The 8,166-nt window shown below is 34.5% G+C and overlaps 1 long non-coding RNA gene across 1 annotated transcript; it reads left to right on the top strand.

The window, feature by feature from the left end:
- Positions 1-2,262: 2,262 nt before the first annotated feature.
- LOC126967802 (uncharacterized) lies at positions 2,263-3,924 on the top strand. Its single transcript, XR_007730078.1, has 3 exons — positions 2,263-2,404; positions 2,823-2,999; positions 3,737-3,924. It is a non-coding gene; the product is annotated as an uncharacterized LOC126967802 (long non-coding RNA).
- Positions 3,925-8,166: the final 4,242 nt, after the last annotated feature.

The raw sequence follows: 8,166 nt of genomic DNA, 5'->3' as shown, positions 1-8,166 counted from the left end.
TGTAAATATCTTAAGGTCGCATCATTCAATTCCCTTGTTAATTTTGTGGGGCCATCGGAACCATGATATTGGCCGTATTCCGTACTATTGATTAAAGGATCTTCAAGCGTTTCACTCTTAATGAAATAAGGTAAAAGGCCATCCCAATTCCACGACTCATCTTGAGATGCGTTAGCCCAAGACTCATAGTCATTAGAAACACCTCGAACATGGTAGAAATGGTGAAGAGAACTACTGCCTCCAAGAACTTTGCCAGCAGGAAGATTTATACCGTCTATATCGTGATACTGTGCTGTATTTCCTTCATTTGTCGTTGTGAAGTTCCAGTCTATTAAACTTTGTGTAAGCAAAGGGAACAGTGAAGCAAGCTGAAATATTAAAATGAAAATTGAAATTATTAATTATTACAAACGCATCAAATTACATTAATCTAATAGAACAGATAAGAGTCATATGAAATTATTACGGTGTAAACAATATGAGAATAATGGATTTCCTGGTATTTTGAAGCAGTTATGACGACCAGACACCCGTTCTTATACTAATATGCTCCTAGTCTCATGTGCCATGATTGAGTGTCGTTACAGGACAGGTTTAGGCCAAGTGCGCGTTTCTAGATAGTGATGGATTTTTAGTCTACTTTTTAAGGGACTAAGAGACAGAATAGTATTGCCCATATCTTAATAAGCGACATCGGCATTGTTTGCTGTTACTTGTAACGAAGTACAAAACAACCAGATGCGTTTATTATATCGCACAGCGCCTGTTACCCTCAGCCTTAGGATGGAGTGTCTGAAGTGCACAATACAACGGCATTGCTATTTCATGGCAGAAGCAGGAGTAGTAGTAGGTACTGATCCAGGCGATCACCGAACATACAGTTGGTTCTTCTGCTATTAATCAGATCATATTCATATTAATTAAGAATATGTGGAAGGTGGATATCATCATTGTGTAATTCCACAGAAAGGCCAAGTGAGCGTAGTACGCGTGCCAAATGATAGCTTAATATTGCATACCATTCTTAACATAGTTAAAATGCCATAATATAACACAGTAGAAAATTTTAAAATCAAGTGTTGAAGTTAATATGAAGCAATGACGCATTTCCTATCATCGGTAAGTATTTTATTTTCTATAAGAAATTAGTTTAACAGGAATCTAGAAAATTTCAATATTTACCATGCTCGTCAGAAATTAGTTCCATTTATCTAAATCATCGTTAAGAAACCAATCCATTCTATTTTCTATACATTAATAATTACACAAATTAGCATACAGACGCAACGAATTGGTGTTACACAAATGGAAACACTCAAAATATTATTATATCAACAAAAAAAATTACTATGACTCATTTGAGTCGCTCCATCTTGGCTAAGCTGTTATTGGGTCTTTAGTTGGTGGTGCTAGAGATTAACACTTACAATTTAATGTCTGCAGTACTCATTTAGATTTATTATTCTGACTAAGTTATATTTAGACCAAGTATAAGTTACTTACAAAAAAATTGTATGTAAATATGTAACAAAAATCTTTTAATTTGCCATTATAATATAAAATGTAAAGCAATAAAAATAATATGTAGCTTTCTGAAATATACAGAATGAAAAATACTTCCTCCGATCTCTCTTATCTCCATTTTAGTCCTGTTCGTTAACTAAGATCCTGTTCTCTAATGATACTAAACCATGATAATTTCGATCCAAGGTAAAAAGGGTGGATTGTGATAAAAGAGTTAAAAAATTAAAACATTGAAAAACAAAACCAAAATTTTTGGTTGTGAAGTAAAAACTGACACTGCAACTTCAAGTATGATATTAAATTAGATTAGCTCACATTATTAATGCACAATGCAAGTTATTACTCTATTAAATTATTATTATTAAGTTCCAGTAAATCAAATTTTGATGTGCTCCCTCTTAAAAATTCCTTGTGCCAAAATGGCTGAGCACATCTTAATGCAATAAGTCATATACATAGATATCCCACTGATGTGCCTTACCCGTATCCCTATAAGCTCTTATCATTGTTACATGTGGGTGGGTAGTAGTAAAATATGCAATTTTTTCCAATAGGGTGTTGCTCGTAAAAAATGTTTATGTAGGGTTATTAACACAAGAATTTGACATTCACACTATACCCGACGCTCTGTACTCAAAGCAAATTATCACATACTCTGAAGAAAATAAATATGATCATGAAATAATTAATACTAAATAATGTGAATTAATTATACCAAAAGTAATCTTTTTTGTAATCCCAGGAGGTGCCTTAAGAGAAAGAGCTGTTAAACATAACACAGTTAAAACATAATTAAAATGCCATATTACTCAGTTGCAAACTGTAAAATCAAAAGTGTTGAAGTTAATATAATGGAGCAAGGGGGAATTTCGTATTATCGGTCAGTATTTTATTTTCAATTAGAACTTAAATTAACAGGAATCTAAATAAACATTCTATCTTAACCATGCTCATCAGAAACTAGTTCCATTTATCTAAAGCATTATTAAGAAACCAATCCATTCAATTGTACAAATTAGCACTATCCTTGCGACAATGGCTGAGCACATCTGAATGCAATTAGTCATCACATATCCCATGAATGAGCCATAGGGATAAGCTCTTACCATCCTTACATCATGTGGGTGGGTAGTTAATATGCCAATTTTTGCAATAAGGCTGCTGGTAAAAAGGGCTTCTTTAGGATATTTACACAAGAATTTACATTTAACTATATTCAATGCTCTGTACTTCACATACTCGTAAGATAATAAATTTGAACACAAAAATAATAATAGTAATTATTGTGCCACACGCAGGAACATGCTGAGAAGATCAGGTTGTTTTAATGTATAAAGATTCCTGAAGTTCCGGTTCATGGCTTTTACACAAGGGCAATAAGGAGAAAAGTGTAGAAATTGAGCTAGACTTCTTTGTGTCACAGCGTCACTGGGACGCTGGTTAGAATTGTTTGAGACCAAGAGAAATACCAGAAGGTAAGATTTTCATGCTTGGCTTTGTGATTATGTACAAGACCTAAGCAGTTGTGGGATCCAGAACACTTTTACATCCAGAAACACAAGAAGTCAACAAAAATCAATAACTAGGCCCAGGATATATCTTGATTTTTTTTTGTTTTACTTAAAGCAATCACAATAAAAAAACTATTCGGAATATTTCCTGGATATAATTTAACTAGCTGAAATCAGATACATCTTGCTTTGGCTCAATCTTATAGTATAAGGAAAAATGATATAAGTATATGAAAAAATGAGAAAAGGGTCAATGGAGTCGAATAATATTCAATGTTAATGAAAATGTATAGTCCTGATATATTTTATTTACATGATTTCACCCCAAAAAATATGCCATGAGTATATAATATATATATATTACTAGCTGACCCAGCAAACGTTGTATTGCCGATATTAAAATCGCGATACAAAAGTAACTGTTGATCGTAGATGGGTGAAAATTTGAAGTTGTATGCATTTTTAATGCTGACTCTTCAAACAAATTTAAAAAAAAATGTCAAAAAAATTAAAAAAAAAAAAATCGTGTGGACCACCCTTAACATTTAGGGGTATGAAAAATAGATGTTGGCCGATTCTCAAACCTACTCAATATGCTCACATAATTTCATGAGAATCGGTTAAGCCGTTTCGGAGGAGTACGGGAACGAACATTGTGACACGAGAATTTTATATATAAGATTATGGATTATTTGTTTCAGATGAATTACCGCATGATTCTGCCGCTACAGGAACCCCAGCCCCTAACACGAAACCCAGATGCTCAGATTGGACTGGAGCCGCTGGAGAAGAATCATTAGAGTTTAGAGGCTACTGCTGAAAGATTCCAGAATGTGGAACATTATTTAGTAAATTGTATTGTTCCTATTGTATATAGTAAGAATTTGGTCAAGAGATAATATATATTATTTATGTTGTACAAAACGTTGCTTTACTATGTCCATTCTATAGCATATCTATAGCTATATCATATATATATTTGAATTTGAATAGCCACCATTTAGGGGGCCATAGAATGGATATGCTTATAGGTAAAATACCTAAACTTCCCTAGCAGTATTCAAAATCTCCCGCCTTTTTTTACTGATTAGTTCCGGTGCAACAAACGGGCGTTAGTTTCATTCTTTCATTTATTAAGTATGAAGTTGGCGTTCTTCTCGTTAGAGTAAAAGTGTTCTGTGGGTGGCTTTGACTTTCGCGCAGAGTGGGCGTGTCCGGAGCAGCTGTAACAATGCGAGAATTCGAATCGAAGTGTAAACCTGGGAGCTAACTATTCAATAGTCAAATTATTTGTTGTTCAAGTTAACGTTAATAAAAATAAACGCGTAAACGCCCTGAAATTACCGGCACTTTCAACGTTTTATTCGCGAGAATAAACTGCACCTACGTAAGCGTTCTACCGCTGCGTGGTTGCAATGTCTAGTAAATTCTGCAAAGCTTCGCAACTTTTAGTAAAACGGAGAACCAAAAGAAAACAGAGAATTCTTTGTATAGCTTCTCAAACGGCCGTTTTCAATAACGTATCTCTAGTTACGGATACATTGCTATCATCGTTTATTGACAAGATCTCATCTATCTATAGTTATTTCCAATATACGAGGGCTGCACTAAAAGTATAGAGAATCAAGGAAGTGACACAACATTACTATTTAAAAATGTATTTATTGCTTTTTGAAGTATTCTCCGCGAAATTTGACACATTTTTCCATACGATCGAACCAATCATTAAAGCAACCATTCCATTCGGAAGTTGGGGTCTACAAAATGGCCGTTTTGTAGGCGTCCACAGCTTCTTCAGGTGACGAAAATCTCTGACCACGCAATTTATTCTTTATTTTAGGGAAAGTATAGAAATCATTAGGGCTTAGGTCGGGGCTGTACGGCGGATGGACTAATAATTCTATGTTCTCTTGCTCTAAAAACTCTTTTGTTCTGTGCGCGGTGTGAGAACTCGCATTGTCGTGATGGAGGATGATACGGCGGTTGCAGGTCTCTTTACTGAGTTCAGAAACAACCTGTGGCAAACAAACGCTAACATACCATTCTGCATTAACCGTTCTTTGTCCATCAAGAGGAATAGCCGCAACATGGCCGGTTTTGGAGACAAACGTGGCCACCATTTTTTTTGCAACACTCCGTGAACGAACAATTTTTGATGGCTTTAACTCATTTTCGAACACCCAAACTCGTGACTGGTTTTTTGTTTCGGGTTCGTACGCATATGTCCAGGACTCGTCACCTGATACGATGTTGTACACAGCATTTGAGGATCCTGCGTGGAATCTTTCGAGAGTTCTGACGCACCAAGTAACGCGTGCCGCTTTTTGCTCTTCACATAGCAAATGCGGTATCCATAAGGAAAACAACTTCTTTACACATAATTGTTCATGCAAGATTATTTGTATTTGACTCATGCCAATGTCTAAAGTTGCCTGAATTTCGCGGTATGTCACATGTCGATCTTCCTCAATCAGCTTACGCACAGCATCAACGTTTTCTTTGGTGACTGCAGTTTTTGGACGACCTTGACGGGGATCATCACTGAGTTTGACACGTCCACGTTGAAATTCAGCAAACCAGCGTTAAATTGTGGTATTTGATGGGGCTTCATCACCAAATGCAGAAATCATCCGGTCAACACACTGTTTTTGTGTTAAACCACTTCGAAAGTCATAATAAATCATCGCTCTAGAATTTTCTCGAGTCAATTCCATTTTTTCAACGACTAAACATGTTTGACAAGACCTTGTGACAAGACCGAGAATATTTTTTTAAATAAATAAATGGTATTCGATTTTTAAAACCAAGGAGTTTTAAACCAAGTAAAAAGATTTTAATATGAAAGGAACAGTGGAAATATTCCATTCCCTATACTTTTAGTGCAGCCCTCGTAGTTACGGCCGTTCTCAATATTCAGTCTATCTCTTACTTGAGATAAAAATCGTAACCATCGTTGATTTTTCTGTCCCAATAAACTTATCTGCAGTAACTCACCTTATCCGTACACGCTGTCTGTCAATAGGACGACGTATAGCTTACCAGAGTTAGAAGTTTCTATGGAAATTGCAACTCATGCGTACCAATATAAGGCGTTAAGAATGACTTATCGGGTATATTATTATTATATGTTTATGTTTATATATATTTATGTATGTTTAAGTAAATATATAGTATTAAATATATCGTTGTCTTGTACCCATAACACAGGCTATATATGCCTAATTTGGAGCACGATAATTTGTGTAAAAAGTGTGTGTCAATATTATATTATATTGGGACAGCTTCAGATTATTGTCAGCTAATTACAGACAGTAGAAGGTAGTAATTAATCTCTATCTGTAGATAGTATATTGGGAACAGCCGTTATAGTCCAATGTTATCCGTCGATAGGTTATTGAAATGTAAGTAAGCGTAAGAGGATAGATTTGTCTACCTCTAGTAAGTTAAGCTATACGTTTTCCCATTGACACACAGCGTGTACGGATAAGGTAAGTTACCGTCAATAAGTTAATTGGGACAGAAAAGTCAACGACAGATTTTTATCTCAAGCAGGCCACAACCGGAGATAGACTGAATATTAGGAACGGCCGTTAGAGCATTATAATATGTTACTGTTTTTTCTCAAATAAATAAATAAAAACACGTCTCAATTATTTTATTATGCAGGTTTTAGATAGTAATTTATTTATTTCTTTAAAACATACAAAATTCACAGAACTTAAATTAGGTTATAATAATACTTACTATTTTGTAGTACTTACATCTAATACGGATTTACAATATTTATAAAGAAGTTGCTATTTCAGCGCCATCTTGTGGCGTTTGTTGTAGGTACGAATCCATTTTGATACATCATAAAATTATTTTAACTTTTTGGTGTTTGCAATATTCATCTAGATTCTAGTACAAAGTCGAGCTATACAAAGCTGAACACAGCCACTCATCATTGTAGGTACATTTTTTGTTTCAGATAATTTGTAAGTTGCTGTATCAGCGCCATCTTGTGACATGTGTTGTAGATCCGATTCAATAAGGAAACATTGCAAAATTATTTTTAAATTTTGATATTTACTTGCAACAACGTTATTTTTACTTACAAAGTAGCCATTCTAAATTCTAAAGCTGGCAACGCCTCACTGTACGGCTCATTGTCATTCATTTTGGAATTCAGGGGCAGACCGTTAATTAATGCCTTAGAGCCAAGAGGTCATGGGGACAGCTTTTAGCTATTCCACTAAAAAACTCCAACTAATCTTATATATAAAATTCTCGTGTCACAATGTTAGTTACCTTACTCCTCCGAAACGGCTTAACTGATTTTTACCAAATTTTATATGCATACTCAGTAGGTCTGAGAATCGGCTAGTATCTATTTTTCATCCCCCGTAATGCTAGGGGCCCAACTCAAAAATTTTTTTTATTGTTTTGGACGTAATTTTTTGTTTTTAATTTTTTATGATACAAAATTAAAAAATACATACAACCCTAAATTTTTAACCCCCTTCGATAAACCTCTATTTTTGTATCGCGATTTTTATATTACTCTATTCCATCTACAAATCCTATAGGGTTGCAAGATGGCAATACTTACAATAATAAATTATTGTAGTACAATAAATTTGGTAGGTCTGAGAATCGGTTGCATCTACTTTTTACTAAAAATTTTTTTATTACTTTATATAGCAATACAACATTTGCTGGGTCAGTCAGTACACTATAAAGGATCAAAATATATAATTAAATAACAGTAGGTATAATTTCCACTTGGAAGGCCGGTTGCAGTTTTTTTGAAGAAACGCTGCGGTGCTGTGACACAATTAAAATAAAAACAAAATAAAATTTAAGTGCAAACTATATATCAAGCTTGGCTGAAATCTATATATATAAAAATGAATTGTTGTTCGTTAGTCTCGCGAAAACTCGAGAACGGCTGGACCGATTTGGAAAATTTAGGTCTTGAATTATTTGTGGAAGTAAGGTAAATAAATAGGAAAATGCTCGGAATTAAATAAAAACAACAGATTTGTTTTTCCTTTGATGTGTCCATACATAATTTCTATGGGAGAATTTATTGACGCACGGTTTGATAGTTCTGCTGTGAAACAATTTCATTGCGACAGCAGGGTGCATA

Source organism: Leptidea sinapis, chromosome 13 (genome assembly GCF_905404315.1).
Source record: "Leptidea sinapis chromosome 13, ilLepSina1.1, whole genome shotgun sequence".
In the NCBI taxonomy this organism is placed as follows: domain Eukaryota; kingdom Metazoa; phylum Arthropoda; class Insecta; order Lepidoptera; family Pieridae; genus Leptidea; species Leptidea sinapis.
The sequence above is the reverse complement of the archived record's forward strand: the minus strand, read 5'-3'. Positions and strand labels throughout refer to the sequence as shown.